We start from the raw sequence: 25,616 nt of genomic DNA on the forward strand, positions 1-25,616 counted from the left end.
CAACAAATACCGTTATGAAATACACTTTAAAGAGTTTACTAAAATTAAAAGAGTATTAGGCAATACAATATATATGCAAGGAAAAAAAACAAAAGGTGCCAACTTATCAAAGTTCAGTCAGTTTAGTGCACATCGTTGGAGCTCAACCATTGAACCATCCGACCCCTCGTCGCTTGCCTCTGACCTCCATGTCTTCGCACCTAGGACCCCGCGGTGGTCTTCCGAGCAGTGCAGCGCACGTCCACCTTCCTCGGCGTCTTCCTCCCAACTCCCCACCAAAAGCCCGCGAAAACCCCTTCCCCACGTGCTCAGCCTCACAAGACAAAATAACATTCCCCATTGGTTAACAAATGAATACAATTACCATATCAGCAAGTATAAAGCAAAACAACTGCGAGAGAAACACTTATCAGACAAAGAAGCATTCCTACTCTTAACAAACCAAAAAAAACCATTTTGAGTAACATACACAGGACATTGTACAAGAGTTTGTACATTCTCCCTGTGACCTTATGGGTTTCCTCCCACAATGCAAAGACGCACGGTTAGGATGAGCGAGTTGTGGGCATGCTATGTTGGCACCAGAAGTGTGGCAACACTTGTTGGCTGCCCCTGGCACTATCCTCAGACTGTGTTGGTCACTGACACAAATGATGCATTTCAGTATGTTTCAATGTACACGCAACAGATAAAGCTAATCTTTAATCTTTCTTTAAAATTTTTATCTAAGTTGCTTTGTTCATGTTCGTACATTCTGCTCACATTCACTCACTGACCATTTATCGGATACAAGGGCCTGCAGATTGCAGAAATCTGGAGCAACACACACAATGCTGGAGGAACTCAGAGGGTCATACATCATGAATGGAGAGAAATGAGCAGTTGCTCTTTTGGGTTGAGACCTTCATCAGAACTCAATGAATAAGAGAACCACAAACGGGGCTTAACCTGATTAGCATTTCCAGTATTTTCTGTTTTAATTTTAAAATTCCATCACCTGCAGTTCCAGGTTTCATTTTTCTTTCTAATTCATTGAATATCTCCGCATAGCTCAGTTATTTAGGTTTGATCCTGACCTTAACCAGGCCTTCATGGAGTGATGTTTCCATAATATAACAGTGATCTTGTTGGTGTCCTTCTGGTTCTCTGGTTTAATTCAAAAGACAAAAACAGGTTAACACGGCTGGGGGGTTGGTGGTGGCAAGAGAATATAAGGAACTAATGTATGTGTGAAATGGGGAAATAACTCCCAGTGGCTAGCCACTTTAATTCAACTTCCTATTTCCATTCAAACACGTCTCACTGTCTTCTATGCCACAATAAGGCCAAACTCATAGTCAATCTAGGTAGCTGCTGACCCAATGTCATAAACATCAATTTCTTCAATTTTCAATATTTTCCTCCTTCCTCCCTCTTTTTATTCCCCTTTTCCATTCAGGATATTCTCTTGCCGTTTCTCTTCTCCCTACCTGCCCATTACCTCCCTCTGGTTCCCCTCTTCCTTCCCTTTCTCTGTGGTCTACTGTCCTCTCCTGTTAGAATCCTTCTTCAGCCCTTTACTTCTTCCATCCATCATCTCTCACCTTCCCCCACAAATGGTCTCACATCATCTGCCAGCTTGTACCCCTTCACCCTTCCACCTTCCTATTCTGGCTTCTGCCCCCTTCCTTTTCAGTTCCAATGACGTATCTTGTCCCAACACCTTGACCCTTTATTCTCCTCCATAAATGCTGCTTGACCTGCTGAGCTGGTCCAGCATTTTGTGACCATTGTTGAAAGGGTTTGCTGGAATGGCACTGACAGCAACACAGATTTCATCTATCAAGTAGCTACCTCATCAGTCAAAATTTAAGAAAAATGTGAGATACGTACAGATACGGTTTCAGTCTGTCATTCAAGATGCTGGCGTCTCCTGTCTACAGCCCGTCCACAGACAGGTGTTGGAGTGAGTACGCTCGACCAGAGGCTCTCAAGCTGGAGTCAGTGCTGCTCTCCATTATTTGCTTGGCAGAAGATAAACTGTACTGTGTACAATTGTAGATTGCTGCAACATTCATGGACTCAGGGTCTTGGACTACTTTTTTTTGTGTGATGGCACTTAACTGACAACTTCTGTGTGTTTTCTATCACATGTGCCTTTTGTTGTGTATGACTGTTGATACTGTGCTTTGCACCTCGGCCGAAGAGTAACGCTGTTTTGTTTGGCTATATTCATGTATGGTTGAATGAGAACTAAATTTGAACTCAAGTCCTGGACTGCTCATCTACTCCCTGTCGTCTGCTCTGCAGTTCTTCAGCTGACTCTCCGTTTCCTTGCCTTCATCCCATGCAACAAACATGTGTTAATGATTTCAGTTTTCAGTGATGTACTAAATAACTTTATGCTTGTAGAACAAGAATGAGAAAAAACAATCAAATATTGACAGCAAACAAGGAGAATTGACAAGAATATAAAAACAATCAAGGCTATATAGAAAAACCTTGCCAAATTAAAATTCTTAAGGAATTTTAAGGAATGGTTCTGCAGACACATAAATAACAAAAGGAAAACAAAACATGACTGAGCTGAGACAAATAAATGAGAAACAAAGCAGGCTGAGTAAATACTGATGGCAAATAATCAAAAATTAAAATTACTCTGCCTGCATTTTTACCAGGGTAATAACATTAATGGAGGTACTGGCTGGAGAAGAAACCAATAAAGATATACAGTTATCCAGGGATAAGTGATATACTAAACATAATTTGATCTAGGATAAAGCTTCTGAATCACATAAACCTCTCACCCCAATGCTGAGTGCCCACCATCAATATCATTAAACAGAAACTCAATTGGACATGTCACGTAAATCCAATTTCCACAAGGTCAGTGGCTGAGATTCTTGTGGAAGTGACTCATCTACTCACATCTGAAGGATTTCTACAATCTGAAGGGCACATAGCTCGGAATATTCCCCATCCAGAGCATCAACTTGAGTTATCTCAATAGTATCCAGAACAAATCAGCTTTTTCAATCAGTACCCCATCCAACACCTTCCTCCTTGGTGCAACTTGCACCAAATACCATCCACAAAATGTACTGAAATTACTTTCCTGGTCAATTCCAACTACACTGCGCAAATCAGCAAAAAGAAGAACACGAGCAGCTGTTACAATGGGAACACTGCTATCAGAAGGTGTCTCTTCAAATCAATCACTACCCTGATCTGGAAAATTACTGTCAGTTCTACATGCTCTCCATGTTGAAATCTTGGAGTTCACCATCCAACAGCAGAATGGTAATACCCTTACTAAAAGAACTGAGGCTTTTCAAGATGGCTGGCTCCAATGCACCTTATCAAAGATAATTACGGATTGTCAATAAATGCTGATCTTACTAGCAATACCATCCTCGGTAAAATGAATTAAGTAAACAACAACAGGCTTTATTGTGTGCGAGGAGGGAAGGGGGTGTGGGAGGTTGGTAGGAGATTATAATTAATACAATGGAAAGCAAAGAAAGTATAGGAATTATTAACAATCTAAATAATGAGGCCACCATTGGCAATTAAACTGTTTTTAAATAAGATCTTAACTTATACATTTTTGGGAGATAAATTGACCCCTAACTTTCCTTTACACAGGTGTTTGGGATGCAAAGAAACAATAAAGTGGAGTTTCAAAGTCAAAATGAGCACACATGTAATCCAAGAAATAGAACAAAAACAATGAGGGAGAAAGAAATAATCGTTTATGGTGAAAATGTTGGTTGAATTTAGGTTAGAGAAGAATCAAGAAGCAGAGCATTGATGGAGACCTGATGGTTGTGGTCTGTATGATGCATTTACAGTGTATCCATGTTTTGATTTAAATATGTTGAAGACCAACTTCATACATCATTGCCCATATCCCCAGTTTAATTATTGGTAAGGCTGAGGAATTGTGATTTCTCCGGCAGTAAACAGAATGCAAATTCCATCTTACATAATTACATTTCAACCAAATACATACATACTTTAGCAAATTATGTTACCCAAATATTATAACTTACAAAATGTTAAACAGCTCAATTATCAATTAAACAAGAAATGAAGTATTGTAGCAGTGTGCTACACTCAGCGCTGCAATAACGACACGGAGTCGGTGAGCTGCAGTTACAAAAGAGGTTTATTCAAACTTCACGGCCTCGCTTTAAAGCCTTCCTGATCCCGCCCTCCCCAGGTAGGAATGCTGTAGGGGGAGCATATTCACAGTCCCGTCCCGCGCGCAGACTTCTCCCCTTGCTGGTGAAGCAGGCTTGGTGCCCTCTTTGGGACCGGCCTTGATGCCGGCGCGCGCCGCTTTGTGAGCCAGTTCGAGTGCGCTGGGAAGTGGGTCGCCACAGTATAGGAATATCATGGATGCCAGAGAAATGAATGTAATAAGTCATGAGGTCTTGGGTCATATGCCTATTACTAAGGAGGTACTTGCAGCCTGGGCAAGTCATGGCCTAGACACCCTGCTCGCTTAAGGAAGCTGAAGCGTCTTCCATAGCCTCTCCTTCCCAGGTGTAGTGTTTGCTGCAGGACCACTGTTCGGCTTGCCACTCACATATGGCCTCTCCTACACCACTGTGCCCATAGCAAAGCCTTCACGTGGCGTCCTTGTTCTTACTGAGTTTGCTATGTCATGGGGCAACCAAGTGTCCAGTGGTTATAACTGGGTGGGCAGGCTGGGCTCATCAGCCTTGGCTGGAAACCAGCCTAGGAGAAGGACAATTACGATTCCAAACCCGGGCGGATGGGACTCGTTCGCCTTGCCAGGCAGTCTGTCCAGGAGAAGGAAAACTCTGATACTCAATCTACAGCCTTGTGGTCTCCGCAGTCGTCGCAGCTCACCGTGCCATTGTGCAACATCTCCCAGCCTAAAGAGTAGAATCAGTCCGTGCGCACTGAACCTCACTATAAACCCACACAGAACAGGTGGGAAGAAAAGTCCTTCAGTCAGGCACATTTTCCCTCTTGATCTTCACGAGCAAAGTACCAGCCATCATCATTTGCAGCCTTGAAGTGGTTAAGGTGAGGAACGCTACTGGCCTGACAAAGTGCACCCCTGGATTTTATAAAAGTCCAGGGAAGAAATCATGGAGGCCCTTGTAGAGATATTTGATTTGGTGTTAGCCACTGGTGAAGTTCCACATAATTAGAGAATGGCTAATCCTGTTCTACTGTTAGAAGGCTCACAAAGGCAACCCACTGAACTACAGACCAGTTACCCTGACTTTGTTTGTAGGGAAGTTACTATAAGGAATTCTGCAGGACAAGATCTACCACCATTTGGATAGTCAAGGACTGATCAGGAATAATCAGCACAGTTTTGTTCAAGGAAGGTCACATTTGACTAATTTTCTGGAGTTTCTTGAAGAGATAACTTAAGGAGTAGATTAAAGTAGGGCAGTGGATATTGTCTATATGGATTTTAGTGAGGCCTTTGACAAGGTCATGCATTAGGAAGATTGTGTTGCATGGGATTCAGGAGGAGTTAGCGAGGTGGATTCAGAATTGGCTCAGTGATAGGAAGCAGAGGACAATGATGACTAAAGGTTAATTCTCGGACTGGGGGCCTGCAACTAGTGGGGTGCCCCAGGAGTCAGTGTTGGGACCTCTGATATTCATAACATACATAAATGATTTAGATGTGAATGTACGTAGCACAATTAGCAAGTATTATGATACTAAATTATGATACTTGTTGATATAAAGCAGGTTACAATGAATTATAAATTAGTTAGAGTGATGTGCTGAAGAATGGCAAATGGATTTCAACTTAGATAAGTGTGAGGTGATGCCATCGTAGACTTCATAGAAGCTCATAAAATCATGAGGGGTACAGGTAAGGCGGACAGTCCTCGGGGTTGGGCAGAGGTACCTAAGGGAACAGATTTTAAAATGACCCAAGATTTAACTTCTTTTTACACAGAGGGTAATGAGCATCTGGAATGAGCTGCCTGAGCCAGTCTTCGAAACAGGTACAATTGCAGCATTTAAGAAGAATTTGGACACATACATGGAGAGGAAAGGTTTGGTGGATTTTAGACTGATTGGGGGCAACTGGGATGAGCAGGGAGGATACATGGCCCAGTGGGACTGAAGGGCTTGCCTCTGGGTTTTTTTTATTACTTTCTGACTCTGTAACTGATTAGGACCAGGCAAGGCCTTTTGACCCATTCAACTAGATTGACTACTTAGTTGCAGTCTGGTTCTGACCACTAGTACTGTCTGTGTACAGTACTCCCCGTGACTGCACGTTTTTCCTCTGGGTTGTCCAGTTTACTTCTATGTCCCAAAAATGTGCAGGATGGTAAGTTACATGATGCTTTGAATTGCCCTTAGGGTGCAGATGAGTGGTGGGATTTAGTGGGGTTTAATGGTGACAGTAGAATAAAGTAGGTTTTCTCAATAGGCTGAAGGACCTGTTTCCAAGCAATAATTCTTCATGATTCTACACATCCAACATTGAGAAACAAAACTCGAGTGTTTGTTGTGAATGGTACTAATATTAATGCATTATATTGCATATGGCAGATTAACATCTCAACCAGCAAAGAAAAGATTAAATCCAACAACTCAATGTTGAAGTCAAAATGGAGGCAATTCGTGTTATCAAAATGAAGTGGTATCAATCAACAGGAGGGAAAGTAGATGGAGCTACATGCTGGCAAAATGACACCGAGCTTTTTCCAGGCTACAAGGATAATTACGATCCAAGATCCTAAGATCCCAACACATTCCAGGCCAAAGATGCTCTTCAAAGAAAAAGAAAGCATCAAAGTGATATAGAAGGAATAACTCCAAGACTCTCCTGAGCTTTGCCAACTTAGGATGATGCGCTATCAAACCATCCCTCAGTGCTCAAGGAGAATTGATTGCCCTCCTCAGAAAACTATGATGCAACAACATGCAAACTAAAAAATAACAAGACTGTGGGATCGATGGAAGTATCGGATGAAGGCAATAAGGTACAGAAACTCCACAATTCCTCTATTTAAATCTGCTACACTAAGAAGATCCCAGTTGATTTGAGAAATGCTGTTGTAGTTGCAATCTTTAAGAAAGGAGACAAATCGGAGTGTTGCAACTGTCAAGACTTTGGCTTTTTCTCCACAGCATAAAAATCTTGACCCGCACTGTCTCAAACTGATTACCTCCCCTTGCAAAGGAGATCCTGTTTCAGAAAATCTCACACACGAAAAAAACATGATAGTCCTTGCTCACAAAATCTTGGAACAGTATCAGAAACCTAAAAAATGACAGGACCTGTATGTAGTATTCAATAATTTGACTGGCTTCTCCAAATAGGAAGCCCTGATGAAAGTTCTAGCCAGGCTTAGCTATCCTCCAATATTTGTTAAAGCTTAAAGATTTCTCGACAGTCTAATAAGTGCCACTGTTCTCTGTAATGGAACGGAGAGGCACACATTTTTCATCCAAACTTGAATTAAGGAAAAATATGTTTTTCTTCCATCCCAATGGTCATTCATACTGTAACGGGGTTTTTTTCTTTTTCTTTGTTACTGTGTATGTAATCAAAATGGCGTCTTTGTTTTGTTAAACGTAGGAATGCTGGCGCCTGTGTTAATAGTAGGAATGCTAGCGTCTTTGTTATGATAAGTGCTGGAAGCTTGTTTGGGACTGTAAACTGATTGTTGGCGGGGATTTTGGGGAGTCGGGGCGATGGAGTGAGAGAGAGAGGACGGGATGCTGGAAGCTGGGCGACGGTCCCCGGCCCAAGGTTTTCGGTGATGAGAGGAGACGGAGACAGAGGAGTGTGGAGCGACTGGTCGACCACCGTGGGGGTCCCAGGAGGCGGGTCGAGGAAGTCGGAGGGGATCGAATGGTGGCCAGAAGACTTCAGTAATTGAGCTCCAACGGTTGTGCACGAAGTGGTTTGGACTTTGATAAGTTTGGCGCCTTTTCTTTTTTTTTCTCTTATTCATATATACTGTATCGTTAGTAATCGCTTAGTTATAGTAATCTTTATAAATTGTACTCATTTAATCGCATAAGGTGTACTGTCTGTTTTTTGAGCGAGGCGGGGACATCACACAGCATCCACACCAGCTGATTACCCAGTTTGGCGGGGCCGAAGGCTGCTCCCCCTAGACTAGAACGAGTTTGAGCGATGCCTGAGGCGACCCAGGGGTTACAATACTAAATACAAAGTTACTTTTTAAATTATTTTGCATGAGAATTGGAATCTCCAGGGCATAATTTTCAGTAAGCTTCCCTATTGCAATACATGTCCTCATTATACCCAGCACTCCCTACTTACCATATGAAACCCCATTGGTATATTGAATGCAACTCTTTGAAATACTGCAAACCATCAGATTCAGGTTTAATATCACTGGCATATGTCATGAAATGTGTTAATTTGGCAGAAGCAGTACAATGATTATTACAGGAAAAAATGGAATTACTCTAATTATATATACACATGTATCTTAAATAGTTAAGTTGTTAAAACCATATATACATTTTCACCATACTGTAGTAATCCCAAGTGCCCCCAACTCAATGATACATATGAATAAAAATCAGGAGAAATCTCAACCCAAGACTGGGTTTAAAGACAAAAAAATAATTACCGAATGTGTTGTTGAAAGGCAATACACATAGATTCTTTGAGATATATGATTAGTTCCCCTGACTAGCTAAGCCACCTTGGGCTATAACAAATTGTATACCACTCTCAACACAGAGGAATACCAACTCTCAAAATTTGCTCTCAGCCTTTGAATACGAAATTTCATTTGACAAAATATATTCCAGGACATATCTCTTCTGGTGACTCATGCAATGTGTGCATCACCGAGACAATGTTACCATTATGTAACCAAAATAATCAGCAGTGAATGTCTTCGTTTCTCATCAGACCACTATTTAATGCCTGTTAGGCAACACTGTACTACCAAGTACTCACGAATGGCTCTTGATCTTGTACCGAAAAGGTTCAATAAACTAGTTAAATTTTAGATGCTTTGGTGACCAGATACTAGATAGAAGTCTGGCTCTTTATATCCTTTGCTAAACTTTATTTTATGTGTTAGGAACTGTTTTTTAGCCATGACAGTAACATGGGGAGGTAAAACCTGTGCATAAAACCAGGAAACAGAACAGAAATTAGTGTGGAAAATAACAGACCACAATGACATATTAGAATGTGAAACCAGGGAAACTTTCACAAGTAAATGTTAATCCAACTTGGAGCGTGTGATACAACAGCAGTTGCTGAAAGATGGACGCAGACAGACAAAAGTAAAAAACTCAATATGCCAGGTAAACAAAGGAAAGGGTGTGGGAAATGGTGTAGAGGAAAAGCACTGGCTCTGTGATCAGGGACAAGATCACCAGAAATGAGAGAGGGCATCAAAAAAAATGCAATAGAAATCAGTCCTCAGTTGCATTCACTCTTCCCTCTAAGCTGCACAGGTGCATGGTACACGGTAACTGAAATGCTCCCATGCACGTAGCCTTTGTTGCTGCACAGATGGAGTTTTCTTTTATATTTTTATTAAAGTGTCGTGCAACGATCAGACAGTGTAAAAATTTCCTGCTCAGAGCAATGATCGGTGTAAAAATTTCCTGCTCAGAGCAATGATCAGACCACACAGCTGTAAAAAATAATCAGCGGGAACATCGGTTGCATTTCCTTAACACAGTCAGTGGTTAACCTACTTTTCTGCTTCGGAAATATGCTACAATTGACTTCAATTCCATTGCCATTATATTGCACATTGACTAATTTCTAACCCCAAGGGGAAAAAAAAACACCTTTCTAAATCACAAGAAAAAGAAAAACCCTAAGAAAGCTGCAAAAAGCAGTTGCCTTAAGAAGGCAGCGTCCATCATTAAAGACCCTCAGCGTGCAGGGCATGCCATCTTCTCATTACTACCATCAGGGAGGAGGTACAGGAGCCCAAAGCCCCACACTTGGTGTTTTAGGAACAGCTTCTTTCCCTCCGCCAGCAGGTTTCTGAATGGTCCATGAACACCTGCTATCTCTCTTTTATAATTTGGTTTTGTAACATACAGTGTTTTTTTTTTGCCTTACACTATTACTGCTGCCACAAAACAATAAAAAAATGTCATTGTGATAATAAACCTGATTCTGATTCTCACATTTAAGAACTGCTGTGCAAATCATTAATAAGCCTCTGGTCTCGTTGAAACTATTGGAAATTCGCAGTTCAAGACTGTTTATTGTCATTCTTCTGTACGTGAGTGTAAAGGAGAATGGAATGATTGTTACTCCCAATCCAAGTCAGCATAAAAAAAACAGAATAAGCATAAGAAACACAATAAATATAAATATAAAAGCAATCCTATAAAACACATATAAATAACTGTTGAGTGGAGCCATATATATATATATATATATAAGATTAACTTATGTGCAAAGACTGATTGTACATAAAGTAATGCTAGGTATAGGAGTATCTGAACACAAGGTGATTCTGACAGGAAATGATAAAGTGACAAAGTGTGGAAGAAAATTATGAAGTTAAGATTAATTTTGAATTAAACGTCGTTGTCAAGCTTGACTAGCTAGGTATCGCTCCAGATCTGGGCGGTGAGGGTGACGGGAGAAGAGGTAGACGCTGCCTTGCTTGTGTGAGCTAACAACAGCCAGACGTAGATCATGCCAGCAGTGAGGGATTGTTAATCTTTTTCCAGGATTGTCTAGCAAGTAGCAAATGGAGGAACTAACTGTAGACATGTATATCTAAATTTAGTACATTGTGCAGGAATATTAGTAGACTTGTTGATACCTAACAAGTGCTTTGGAAATCGCTGACCAAGTATGTTTAGCTGTTGGCTATTGCCCAAATTTACTGTATAAATCTAAGATGTAACCAAATGTTGTCGGAATCATAAGACAACGACTCCCCCATGAGTACATAATAAAAGGGTTAACCGTATACAGAGGTCTGTGTCTTTATTTCAGTTCGATAACAGCGTAAAGTCTCTCAATAGTGATTGGCAACGAAATTCTTTTATGTAAATCAGAGTAAATTCTTCTACACAAAGTGACTCTTGCCAAGAGGAACTCCTCTAGGTAGTAGCAAACACAGAAGGATTAATTGCTAAGACAGGACAAAAATAAATATATTTTAAGCTCCACAGAGATCGGGTTAAGAATGTGAGAATGACTGTAAATTTCTATGCATGTCCAGAACCATCATCTTGAGCCATACATTTTAGAACCAACAAGGGGCAGGCTGCACAAAATATGACAGAAAGAGTTTAATAAGCTTGCTTCCCATACGTATCTCATTGCAACCATAAGCTCCATGCGCCAATCAAAAGATTCAAAGGTTCATTTTTCTTGTCAAACTATGTGTGTACAATACAAATCTGATATTTGTCTTCTCCAGATGGCCATGAAATACAGAAAGACCATGGAGTTGATGAAAGGCATCAACTCCTCCCCCTGCATGATAAAAAAGAAATAAAAATTTGCAGACCCTAAAGTCCCCCAAACACTCCCCTGCAGTAGAAAACAGCGACAATGGAATGAAATCTCCACCTACATTGCAAAAAAAAAGCATCAATAACAATTCCTAATCCCCTATGAAGAGGAGAAATATATTACTTACTGCAATACACACAGTGTGCTGGAGCAGCTCAGCAGGTCAGACAGCATTTATGGACGGGAATAAACAGTCGGTGTTTCAAGTGCAGACCCTTCATCAGGCCCTTCCCATCCATAAATATAACTCGGAGTCCTGCCATGTGCAGAAGTTCGCTGATGACACGGCCATAGTGGGGTGTGTCAGGAATGGACAGGAGGAGGAGTATAGGAAACTGATACAGGACTTTGTGATATGGTGCAACTCAAACTACCTGCGTCTCAATGTCACCAAGACCAAGGAGATGGTGGTGGACTTTAGGAGATCTAGGACTCACATGGAGCCAGTGATCATTAATGGAGAGTGTGTGGAGCAGGTTAAGACCTACAAGTATCTGGGAGTACAGTTGGACGAGAAGCTAGACTGGACTGCCAACACAGATGCCTTGTGCAGGAAGGCACAGAGTCGACTGTACTTCCTTAGAAGGTTGGCGTCATTCAATGTCCGCAGTGAGATGCTGAAGATGTTCTATAGGTCAGTTGTTGAGAGCGCCCTCTTCTTTGTGGTGGCGTGTTGGGGAGGAAGCATTAAGAAGAAGGACGCCTCACGTCTTAATAAGCTGATAAGGAAGGCGGGCTCTGTCGTGGGCAAAGTACTGGAGAGTTTAACATCGGTAGCTGAGCGAAGGGCGCTGAGTAGGCTACGGTCAATTATGGAAAACCCTGAACATCCTCTACATAGCACCATCCAGAGACAGAGAAGCAGTTTCAGCGACAGGTTACTGTCGATGCAATGCTCCTCAGACAGGATGAAGAGGTCAATACTCCCCAATGCCATTAGGCTTTACAATTCAACTGCCAGGACTTAAGAACTTTTTAAAGCTATTATTAATGCTTTTTGAGCTAGTGATTTAGATGCATATCATATTATTACTGAGTTAAGTATTGTATTGTATGTAATGAGTTTTTGCTACAACAAGTGTATGGGACATTGGAAAAAAATGCTGAATTTCCCCATGGGGATGAATAAAGTATCTATCTATCTATCTATCTATCTATCTAAATACTGCCTGACCTGCTGAGCTCCTCCAGCACATCTCGTGTATGGCTCTAGATTTCCAGAATCTGCAGTACTGCCTGTGTCGAATATACGGCACATTTACTACCCAGATTCTATAATCAGGCTAAACCTTCTTCAGTGCAATAATAAACTACAATCCATGGTAAACTAGGCAAATCTGAAATGACAAACAGTTACCTATACTGCCAGCTGATTCTTTAGAATAGCTCATGATAAAGAATAACATACAATTAAAACATTAAAGAATTACAGAAGTAAGAATTCAACCTGAGAGAAAAGTTAACACAGATTCTGACAACTGAGAGAGAGAGAGAGAGAGGGGCAATGAAGGTGATAAAACTGACAGGGAGGATAACAAGTAATACAAGGAGAAATTCTCAAGGATATTTCAATCCAATATATTTATACCTCTGCAACTGTGTAAAAAAGTAGCAGGTCAGGACCAAGGTGGGTTCCTTAATAATAGATTAGTGATTCAGCAAATTAAAACAAATATAGAATGAGAAACCCACAGAGCAGCTTGTTTCCAGAGCAGAGTTTCAAATGAAGAGGCTGAGGGCACTGTAGGTGTCCAGACACAATCTCCCAAATTCCTCTTCATCTACAAAATTTATTTCTGACTGGAAAACAGAACACCTCTCTGACATAACAGAAGTGGCAACACTAGCCAAGAAATAAAAGTCCAGCTGGCCTGATGTTGCAAAATTATTGGAGGAGAGAATTTAGAACGAAATGATTCAACTTCCAATTCCTTAGAAAGTGCCTGTTGTAATTTCTAAAAACAAAATGTCCTGTCTGACAGAGCAGATTGACTATTTAGAAATTTGGCTGATGTAGTGGACAATGTAGTCTACAGATATAGTAGCTGACGTAGTCTACAGATATAACTAATATGGATTAATATTACAAATATCACCTGAGAGTTGCTAATTATGATGTTAGTAACACTGTAATCAGACTGGATAGAGGCATTAAACCAAAGATAATTGATGGCAAATAGATTTCAATGTAAGCAAATACGTAAACCAAATGTTTTTAATCTGAGAAGGTAGAACACAATATATCCTAAACAATAAAAAGTTAGGAGGTTCACAGAATCAGATCTGTGAGCATTAAAGTGACTGCAGATTCAGAACATAATGATATAAAACTCTGAATTTTGTATGTGAGGGACTGCAAAACTGGATGGCTCAAGTTATATTACTTGTCTATAAAAATCTATAGTTCTGAAAGCAGTTTTGGACACTCAGGAAGAATTTACTAGCCTTGTGGAGAATAAAAGTTAGGATTGCCATTACAGCTGTAACAAAAGGGTTAAATTATGCCAAGAAAAGATGCAGGCCTGTAGTCACTATCATTTTTTGATGTTAAGAGGGTAATGCTCAAAGTTTCAGGAAGCTAAGGAAAATCAAACTGGTAAAAAAAATTATTTTTATTCACATGATTGAATAATTTTTATTCAATGAAAGCCAAAGATTACAGGTTGGAATTGAGAAGCCTGACAATTGAGAAGTACATCCATGCATCAAGTTCTGGAAATAGAAAATGAAGCAAGATCAATTGACACTTTTATATCTGAGATTTTTATGTTTTGATCATCAAAGGGAAATGAATCAAAATACTCCCGTGCCAAAGCCGCATTGCAAATACACAGGATCTTTTCTGTTATTCACTTCGAACAAGAACAGCAGAAGCAGTGCAGAGTAAAGCCTCAATCAGTTTCAGGCTATAATTATTGAAATAAGACCCATTAAAACATTCAAAACTGCTTAATTATCTACTTTTTTTTTAAACCTTGGAATCAGACAATGTTCGAAATATACCTAAACCCTCATCCTAATATATAGATATCAGGTGAACTGCCTCACAGAACTTAATCCTTATTGCTGGCCATCACAAATACAGCAATTTTATCTGCGTAGAACACACACACACACACACACACACACACACACACACACACACACACACACACACACACACACACACACACACACACACACACACACACACACACACACACACACACACACACACACACACACACACACACACACACACACACACACACACACAGTGCTGGAGGAACTAAGCAGGTCAGGCAACACCAATGGAAATGAATAAACAGTCGACGTTTTGGGCCCAGACCCTTATTCAGGACTGGAAGTTGACAGAATAAGAAGGTGGGGGAAGGGGAATGAGGATAGTTAGAAGGTGACAGGTGAGGCCAGGTGGGTGGGAAAGAAAAAGGAGTGAGGAGTAAGAAACCCAATAGGAGAGGAATGTGGAGGGTAGGAGGAGGGACCCAGGGAGAGGTGATAGGCAGGTGAGAAGAGTTGAGGGGCTAGAGTGGGGAACAGAAAAAGGGGGAAGGGGGAGTAAATATCTTTTACTGAAATTTGAATGGTAAACAAGAAACAGGAGCTAGCTGTAAAATTATTCCAGATTTCAATACTTCAGTCAAAAATTAAAACCTACTTCATGAGAGACTGCAAATGAATACTGTTCCTTTCGGGACCTATTATCATAAATAATGACAATAATTAGACAATGTTTAAAGTGGCAGAACACTATTGGGACATTGTTCATGTGCTATAATGCCAGCCTTTGAATCCCAAGATACAATCAGAAACAGCATTTAAGCTATTAAATCTGGGGAGTGTCCGAATTCAAAAGTTTTAAATGACCAAGTGGATCCTTAAAATGAATGATGGTTTCTTTGAAAGGTTTACACCACGTAATTTAATAACTTAGTTTTTGGCAACTTATATCTGAAATTCCTGCTTGGACAAGTAACGGAATGTTCAGTAATTATCATTTTGCTCCAGCCATGTTGCACAAATTGTGCAGGTAAAGGAATGTTGGATGAAATTAAAATGAAATAGACTCTTTTGCTTTGTCAAATGTCTTCTTCAGTTCGTTAGTTAAGCCTGTTACCCCTACTGGGGCAAAGGCAACAGCAGCTTGCCAGAGTCCTCTGTCGTGGGCTAATCAGAATTAGGATTAATATCACTGGCACGTGTTTCGTGAGATTGGTTGTTTTGTGGTGGAAGTACATTGCATTTCATAGTAATAAAGAACTATAAATTACAATGAGAACTATATTTTTGAAAAATTAAATACAGTGGAAAAAGCGAGCAGAAAATATTGAAGTCATGTACACGGTTTCATTGTCTATTCAGAACTCTGATGGCAAAAGGGAAGAAAGCAGCTGCTCCTAAAGTACAGTGAGCATCTTCAGGCTCCTGGGCCTCCTTCTTGACGGTAGAAAAGAGGACAAGTCCTGCATGATGGGGGTCTTTAATGATGGACGCCACCTGTTAAAGATGTCCTCGATGCTGGGGAGGGTAGTGTCCTTGATGGCACTGGTGGAGTTCACTGCTTTCAGCAACTTTTGTCGATCCTGTTTAGCAGCCCCTCTCCATACCCGATGGTGATGCAACCAGTTAGAATGCCCTCTATGGTACATCTGTAGAAGTTTGCATGAGCCTTTGGCCATACCAAGTCTCCTCAAACCGCAGGCGTAGCCTCTTTTCTTGGTGTCAGCGTCAAGGTTGTGTCGCCAGGTGTTCATTGGCTGGCCTCCCTTCTGCTTTCCCTGGATTCCACATCAGTGCTTGGCTCACACAGCTGGTGTTCGATCCACTCCCATCTTCTTTTACTTAATTCTTCTTCCGCTACCAGCTGGTGTGTCCTTTGCCATGGATCAGTGTTGCTGCCCTCCAAGTCAGCCCCACAGAGAAGAGCAACCTGGAGTTGAACAGCCTGGTCTTAGTGCACCGTGACGGATCCTTGACCAGATGTCCCGGAGCCGGATGAAGGGTGCACGAGCTTTGCTGAATCAGTGCCACCCTGCCTGTCAGTGATACTGCCCAGGTAGGTGAAGGCTTCTACCGCCTCAAGTTCACTTCCCTCGAGAGTGACTGAGTTGATACAGGTTGAGTTGATCTTAAGGACTTCAATTTCATCTTTGTGGATATTAAGACCCATTCGCACTGATGTGGTTGCCAGGTCCATTGTTTTTTCCTGCATTTTCTTGTGGGTATGGGGCAGGAGAGCAACGTCATACAACGTAGAGATCTACAGCACATTACAGGCCCTTTGGCCCACAATGTTGTGCTGACCATGTAACCTACTCCAGAAATTGCATAGCTCTCTATTTTTCTAAGCTCCATGTTACCTATCTAAGAGGCTTTTAAAAGACCCTATTGTATCCACTTCCACCACTGCCATCGGTAGTACATTCCACACACCCGCCACTCTCTGTGTGAAAAACTTACCCCTGACATCTCCTCAGTACCTATTTCTAAGCACCTTAAATCTACGTCCCCTCATGTTAGCCATTTCAGCCCCGGGGAAAAAGCATCTGGCTATCCACACAATCAATGCCCATCATCATCTTATACACCTCTATCAGGTCGCCTCTTATCCTCCGTTGCTCCAAGGAGAAAAGGCCAAGTTCACTCAACCTATTCTCATAAGGCATGCTCCCCAATCCAGGCAACATCCTTGTAAATCTCCTTTGTACCCTTTCTATAGATTCCATGTCACCTTGTAGTGAGGTGACCAGAACTGAGTTGATAATTGCACATTGTTCAGTTTCTATATCATCAGCAAAGTCCACATTGTCCGATTGTATCCATAGGGTCCACTGGATCCCATTCCATTCCTACACTGGAGATGTGATCCAGTCGATGACCAGAAAGAACAGGAAAGGGACATCAGGCACCCTTATCTGACCCCTTCCTTCACCTAAAAGCCACTGGTGAGCTGTCTGCTATGGCTGACCCTGCAGCATATTCCCTTGTACAAATTCTTGATCAGTCTGACCATAATGCTCGCTAATCCAAAATATGCAGGATCCTCCACAGGGTCTCTCTGCCTACTTTGTCAAATGCTTTTTCAATAATCGATGAAAAAAGAATTTGCTGAAGGATCTTCCATCATATTCCTACCTTGTCAATGATGAAATGTTTCGAGGTGCCATTCGGCAAGTTAGACACCACGAGACATCCAGCTGATAAGTGTTTTCTGGCTGATCCAGCCAAATTTCCAGTCAATAGTGTTTCAAGGTTGTTGATGGTAGTGGAATTAGCACTGGAAATGCTATTAAATATCAACAGGATTGGTGGTTAGTATCGCCCCACTTATTGAGGGAAAATATTGCTTTCCTCTTACCAGCTCAGCCCTGAATGTTATTTTCCTGTATGCAAGCATGGGCTACATTTTCAGAACCACAAATAGAAACTGAACAATGTGCAATGATCAATTAATGTACATCCTCGCAATAGGTAGAGCTCTATCCCCTAGTTTTCAGTATTAGCATCAAATTCTCTTGGTACAGCTTGTTCGCTCCAAAGCAAAGCTCCACTTTTCTTTCATCTTGTCTAAGGAAACTACCAATGTGCTATTTTTTTCACCATTTCTCCATTTAGCCAAAACAGGACTGCTTTGAGTGAAAATCAAAAGGAGCTGCAGATGCTGAACATCTGAAATAGAAAACACCAGATATACTTTGTTCCAGAATGATAAATCTCATTCTGAGAGCAGATGCAGCGGAGTTGGAAGAATTGAGAGAAGGAGATGGCATTTTTACAAGTAGCAGTGTGGGACAAGATATAGTCCAGGTAGCTGTGAGAGTCCGTTGGTTTACAATAGACATCGGTGCTCTGAAGATAGAGACAGAGAGATCAGGAAAGGCAAGAGGGGTGTTGGAAATGGACCAGGTGAATTTGAGGGCAGAGTGGAAGTTGGATCGAGAAAGGGAAGGGAACTGTCATTGGAGATGTCCTCCTTTTTCAAAGAAAAGGGCTTCCCTTCCTCTACCATTAGTGCTGCCCTCAACCACATCTCTTCCATTTCACATACGTCTGCTCTTATTCCATCCTCTTGCCATGCTACCAGGGATAGGGTTCCTCTTGTCCTCACCTACCACCCCACCAGCCTCTGCATCCAGCATATAATTCTCCAAAACCTCTGCCACCTCCAACTGGAGCCCACCACCAAACACATCTTTCCCTCCGCCCACCCCAACTTCCCGCTTTTCCACAGGGGTTGTTCCGTACGTGACTCCCTTGACCATTCGTCCCTCCCCACTGATCTCCCTCCTGGCACATATCCTTACAAGCAGAGCAAGTGCTACACTTGCCCCTACACTTCCTCCCTCACTACCATTCAGAGCCCTACATAGGTGAGGCAGTACTTCACCTATGAGTCTGGTGGGGTCATATACTGTGTTCGGTGCTCCTGGTGTGGCCTCTTGTATATCGGTGAGATCCGAAGTAGATTGGGAGACTACTTCACCGAGCATCTACACTCCGCCTGCGAGATCAAGCAGGATCTCCCAGTGGCCACCCATTTTAATTCCACTTCCCATTCCCATTCCGATATGTTCATCCATGGCCTCCGTCACTGTCGGGATAAGGCTACACTTAGGTTGGAGGAACAACACCTTGTATTTTGTTTCGGTGGCCTCCAACCTGATTGCATGAACATTGATTTCTCCAACATCCAGTAATGCCTCCTCCTCATCACCATTTCCTATCCCCGTGGCCCTCTCACATGTTATCTCCTTGCCCACCCATCATCTCCCTCTGGTGCTCCTCCCCCCTCCCTTTTTCCTTCTTCCATGGCCTTCTGTCTCTTCCACCAATCAACTTCCTAGCTCTTTGCTTCATCCTCCCCCCTCCAAGTTTCACCTATTGCCTGATGCTTCTCTCTCCCCTCCCCCCCCCCACCCCCCACCTTTCAAATCTACTCCTCATCTGTTTCTCTCCAGTCCTGCTGAAGGGTTTCGGCCCGAAACGTCAACTTTTTTCCATAGATGCTGCCTGGCCTGCTGAGTTCCTCCAGCATTTTGTGTGTGCTGCTTGGATTTCCAGCATCTGCAGTTTGTATTTTTCTCCAATCTATTGCTGGGCAATAGCAGATAAACCAGATGTTGCCAGTATGGGAGGACTGCACTGTTGCTAGTCCTTGGTATTCATTAACTTCGCGGTGTCTCAAAATAAATCAGGGCAATCGAAGAAACCCCATACCCTGCTAATCTGATAGGGAAAATCACTAAACTTAACTTGCATTATTCTTCATGCAAAATTTGTACACTCCAATAAGAGTATGAAAGCAAATTAAGTACATATGGCAAATGTTTTATTTGTGAATTACATAGACCAGACAAAGAAAAGTTACTTCCATGTGTTGGCTGATGGTGCACTGCAATAAAAATGAAAATCTTTATAGTGAATACTCCATAAGGTTGCACTGACAGAAGGTTTGAATTGTTGATGCTACAGTGAAATTAATCTAACTTTTGGAAGCACATTTGTCCTACAAAAGTACTATGTAGGTTCAAAGTAACTATTTTTCTCAGAGCATTAATATCATTTCAGATATAATCATTGAACTTACCTAAATAATTAACACAAAATGCTGGTCACCTGAAATCAAATTGATTCACCTACAGTTAGATGTTTTAACTTGAATCAAAGTGTATGTGTGTAAGAACCGAAGGTAATCTTTATCAGTGAAACCTGTGAACCAAGATCCTTTCGCTCACGAAATGGGAGCTCACAAGTACAAAAAGACTGCCGGTCTTGGAAAATTTAAAACTGGAATATCCACCTCCTCAAGTCATTAAATAGAACTGAACACACACCATACAGAATAGTCCCCAAATGTTGTAAGAGTTTCCCCTAAGGGGATCTTGTACTGCTGTATTTCAAATTCAGATCAAATTTGGCTCCAGAGTTATATACTACTTTGGTTGTGCATTTAGAAAACCACTTGGCAACAACTCCCCATAGAACTAACTTCTTTGATAAAGATGCAGTTATCCTTCTTAAACTCAAGTGCTTGAGCCCTTCATTATCCTTACAATTCTGTAAAGTGGCAGAGATTTCTTTATTAGATGCATTTTGAAATACAAGTTTTGATTAAGAAAGACCCCTTTATAAAAAAAAAACCTGCTCAATCATGGAGACAAATTGTCTGCCAAAAATGGAAAACCAATAATTTTAAATATAGCATCTCTAAGTCTACAGTTTTAGATACTTACATGGCTGAAGTCTTTATTGTGATAGCAAATCATTTCTGGTTTTACAAATAGCTCACATTAAAAGGTCAAAACAAAATGAGCATTTAAAAGTCAATTAATTCGACTTACGGAGTTCATTTATACTCTATTTGCAATTGTTCAAATTAGTTACACATAGGTTACTTACTATTGGAAAGCTGATGACTACCAAGTTCCATTTCAATTTATCCTCCAATTTCATCCATGAAAATTTGCTGCATATTTTCACTGAAGATAGTCCTCATAAGACTGGAAAAAAGTCAAGTTCAAAGATGATCAGTCTCATGTTTTTAATCTCTACTAAATATTTATCCCACTTCATTTGCATTTTGGCACCAGTCAGCTTTTACATTTTCACTATGAGGACTGCTGTGCAGCTGCAGTTTACAATAGAGGTCTTATGGCATTTCAAGAATACTAATCTCTTCAGTGACTGTGTCTCATTGCACATCAGTGGTGTGCATTTAGGAAGATCTCATTAATTACTGCAGCAGTTGCAAAGGAAACACCCTCATCGAATTAAGCAACAAAGCTCCTTTCACAAATCGTCTGGAACCACCGAGTTAAACTCTGGCCCGGCAACCATAGTCTGCTTAAATGAAGCAAAAACAGAAGTTTCTCTATCAATATTCTGGATTCACCATTGATAACCTAATTGAGGAAACAATTTTACTGCCACAGAGCTCAAAGCAGATTTGTGCTTTTTGAATGTTTTCTGTCATTAAAATTCTCTATAAAATATCTGGGTTTTAGTCTCACTAAAAAAATTAATTATGAGGTTTTGTAAACCAAGGCTGACTTATGCTATGAATCATTGTAATAACAAAATTCTTATAAAACTACATATCAGTACCCAAATGGAGTAAATTAAACAAAACAAAACATCCTCTGAAGACTGCTATCTGGAAACACGTACCTTTTACAAGATGTACTTCTAGTCACACTTGGAATTAACTATGATTTAATGAGAACCTACTTTCAAAAGATGAATTTTAACTCCAAAGCTGCTCATTGTGACTGGTTCAACTGCATAGGCAGCTGGAGCCTAGATACAATGAGGCTGCAGGAAAGCAAAAGAGGCTCGTGCGAGGGCCTCATGACAACAGCAACGTCAAAAAGAAGAAAAAGATTCAGTAATAAATTAGTAAGAAATTACTGACCTGACAAAGACACAAAATTTGGCAGCCATTCAAAAATTTCCGCTGAATTAGCTCTCATTTTGTATCAATGCTAATATTTCTAATTGGGGTAAATAGGTTGAGTGGGGTGAAGGAGGCAATCGGAAGAAAAAATATGAAATAATAAAAATGACCTATAAACTAGAAGAAATACAAAACCAGGCCTTAGCACAAGCATTTTATTTTAGAGCTAAAACAAATGCACAAGACAAGTAAAGTATACACAGTTTTAACATCTCCGTTAGAGATAATTTCATATTAAGGATGATAAATGATTACAAATGAATGAAATTATTCATAATATCTATTCTAAACAAACCTGAACTACTGCAATTTAATACATACTTCGGTAAAGATAAAATCTAAGCAGTGAAACAAAAATTAAACTTGATGAACATGAAATATATAATTTCCAATTTTGAAAAATCAATGCACTAACTTCAATCTGCTGCTGAAAACTTGAAACTATAATTACATTTTACCATAATTAACATTTTTATTTTAGAGTAAACTACCTACACTTAGGTTTTGGTTAAGCAAAGTACAAAAGAGAAAAATTGCAGAGATAAAGATTGTATATCTTTAGACAACATGTTTGATTTTCGCTCCGGTTAATAGAAATAAATCATTATTTACACCATTGCTAAATTATCTGTGTGATTTTCTACACAGTACTTTTCACAACCCTCATGAAAAGTCCCCTCTTATGTAAAAGTCTACAACATTTTTACACTTATGATATCAGCTCAAGATAATTAGTTGATTGTCAACAGATACAAATACCATTGTTCCTGCTCTCAACAACAGAGACTCAATTAATTTGGCTGGACTCTCACTGACCAAAGATGTTAATGATCCCAAGTGAGTTGTCATTTAAATAGAAGTTCCATGAAATGAATACTTCTACTCCCTGAGTACAGGCAGAGACTGAAGACTGCAGCACCAGCAGTGAGGACCAAGAAGTATGGACAAGGGAAGCACAGGAGCACCTACAGGACTGCTTTGAATCGGTGGACTGGACTGTATTCAGTGATTCATCTTTGAACCTGGATGAGTATGCTGCAGTTGCTACCGACTTCATTAAAACCTGAATTGATGAGTGCGTGCCTACAAAGACTTACTGTAGTTTCCCAAACCAAAAGCCGTGGATAAACCAGGAGGTTTATTGTCTACTGAAGGCTAGATCTGTGGGATTCAAGTCTGGCAACCCAGGCCTGTACCAGAAAATCAGGTATGATTTACGGAGGGCTAGTTCAAGGGTGAAGAGACAATTTTGAATGAGGTTGGAGGCGATATTGGATGCACGGCAACTCTGGCAGGGTCTGCAAGACATTACTTCCTACAAATTGAAACCCAGTATCATGAATGGCAGTGACGCTTCACTACCAGATGAACTCAACACCTTCTATACACGCTTTGAAAGGGAGAACACAACTACAGCAGTGAAGATCCCTCCTGCACCTGATGACCCTGTGATCTCCGTCTCAGAGGCCGATGCAGGGTGGAAGGTCCCGATGGAGTACCTGATAAGGTTCTGAAAACCGGTGCCAACCAACTAGTGTGAGTTTCAAGGACACTTTCAACCTCTCACTGCTACAGGCAGAAGTTTCCACTTGTTTCAAAAAGGCAACAATTATACTAGTACCTAAGAAGAATAATCTGGGCTACCTTAATAACTAATGCCTGGTAGCACTCACATTGACAGTGAAGAAATTCTTTTTGAGGTTGGTCATGACTAGACTGAACTCCTGCCTCAACAAGGACATGGACCTACTGCAATTTGCCTATCGCCACTATAGGTCAATGGCAGATGCAATCTCAATGGCTTTCCACATGGCTTTAGACCACCTGGACAACACAAACACCTACGTCAGGATGCTGCTCACCAACTACAGCTCAGCATTGGATACCATCGTTCCCACAATCCTGATTGAGAAGTTGCAGAACCTGGGCCTCTGTACCTCCCTCTGCAATTGGATCCTCGACTTCCTAACTGGAAGACCACAATCTATGTGGATTGGTGATAGCATATCCTCCTTGCTGATGATCAACACTGGCGCACCTCAGTGTTTAGTGTGTTTAGCCCACTGATCTGCTCTATGTATACACATAACTGTGTGGCTAAGCATAGCTCAAATACCATCTATAAATTTGCTGACAATACAACCATTGTTGGTAGAATCTTAGGTGGTGATAAGGGGGCGTACAGGAGTGAGATATGCCAACTAGTGGAGTGGTGCTGCAGCAACAACCTGGCACTCAACATCAGTCAGACGAAAGAGCTGATTGTGGACTTCAGGAAGGGTAAGACGAAGGAACACATACCAATCCTCATAGAGGGATCAGGGGTGCAGAGAGTGAGCAGTTCCTGGGTGTCAAGATCTCCGAGGATCTAACCTGGTCCCAACATATTGATGTTATAAAGAAGGCAAGACAGCAGCTATACTTCATTAGGAGTTTAGAGATTTGGCATGTCAACAAATACACTCAAAAACCGTAGAGAGCATTCTGAAGGGCTGCATCACTGTCTGGTGTGAAGGGACTACTGCACAGGACCAAAAGAAGCTGTAGAAGGTTGTAGATCTAGTCAGCTCCATCTTGGGTACTAACCTACAAAGTACCCAGGACATCTTCAGGGAGCGGTGTCTCAGAAAGGCAGCATCGATTATCAAGGACCTCCAGCACTCAGGGTATGCCCTTTTCTCACTGTTACCATCAGGTAGGAGGTACAGAAACCTGAAGGCACACACTCAGTGATTCAGGAACAGCTTCTTCCCCTCTGCCATCCGATTCCTAAATGGACATTGAATTTTGGACACTTGCTCACTTTTTTAAAAAAATATACAGTATTGCTGTTTTTGTACTCTTTTTAAAATCTATTCAATATATGCAATTGATTTACTTGCTTATTTATTATTATTTTTATTTTATTTATTATTAATTTTTTCTCTCTGCTAGATTATGTATTGTATTGAACTGCTGCTGCTAAGTTAACAAATTTCACATCACATGCAGGTGATAATAAACCTGATTCTGATTCTGATACACTACTGTGTCAGTACACTTAAATTTGTTCACAACTGACATAATTGGAATTTAAAAAGCCATGGAAATATTTCAATGATTTGAATACCAAATTAAGTTGTTTCTGTTGAAACTATTTCTTCTCATTTATTATTAGACAATTTTAATCAAAAAAGGTCTTACCAATTTAAAATAAGTGATAATCTTCTATTGATCTGTTACACAAGGACTCTTATAGTAACTAAATATTGGCCTTTCACAAGTACGTGAATTCTATGACAATAAAAGTTGTTCTGCTGAGCAAAGCTACCTGAAAAAGCAAAAGCCCTTTATCTTGCAAAATTTATTTAAGCTCTGAACTCACGGTATACTTCTCATTGTTGTTAAAAATATTAGCAGAAATAACAGCATAATCAACCAAAGCAATACACACAAAATGCTGGAGAAACTCAGGAGGTCAGGTAGCATCCATGGAAATGATAAACCGTCGACATTTTGGGCCAAGACCCTTCTTCAAGACTGGAAGGGAAGGAGAAGCTGCAGAGCCTGAAAGGTGTTGTGGATGTAGGTGGGAAGGGACTGAATTATGATGGATGGTTTATCACCCATTCACTGAACGATGCAGGCTGTTCATTCTCTTTCCTCTAACACTGACACTGACAGTGAAGGGAC

At 40.9% G+C, this 25,616-nt stretch overlaps 1 protein-coding gene across 5 annotated transcripts in view; it reads right to left on the reverse strand.

Annotated features, from left to right (window-relative positions):
* The window catches only part of LOC140717136 (neuron navigator 1-like), a 679,346-nt gene that overhangs the window by 603,818 nt on the left and 49,912 nt on the right, over window positions 1–25,616 (reverse strand). For 4 of the 5 annotated variants that reach the window (XM_073030393.1, XM_073030395.1, XM_073030396.1 and 1 more), the window contains exon 2: window positions 20,891–20,991. The exons of the other annotated variant lie outside the window; for it this stretch is intronic. The gene's annotated coding sequence lies outside the window, so the exon portion shown is untranslated. The remainder of the gene's footprint in view (window positions 1–20,890; window positions 20,992–25,616) is intronic. 5 annotated transcript variants of the gene reach the window in all.

This window comes from Hemitrygon akajei, chromosome 27 (assembly GCF_048418815.1).
Source record: "Hemitrygon akajei chromosome 27, sHemAka1.3, whole genome shotgun sequence".
NCBI lineage: Eukaryota > Metazoa > Chordata > Chondrichthyes > Myliobatiformes > Dasyatidae > Hemitrygon > Hemitrygon akajei.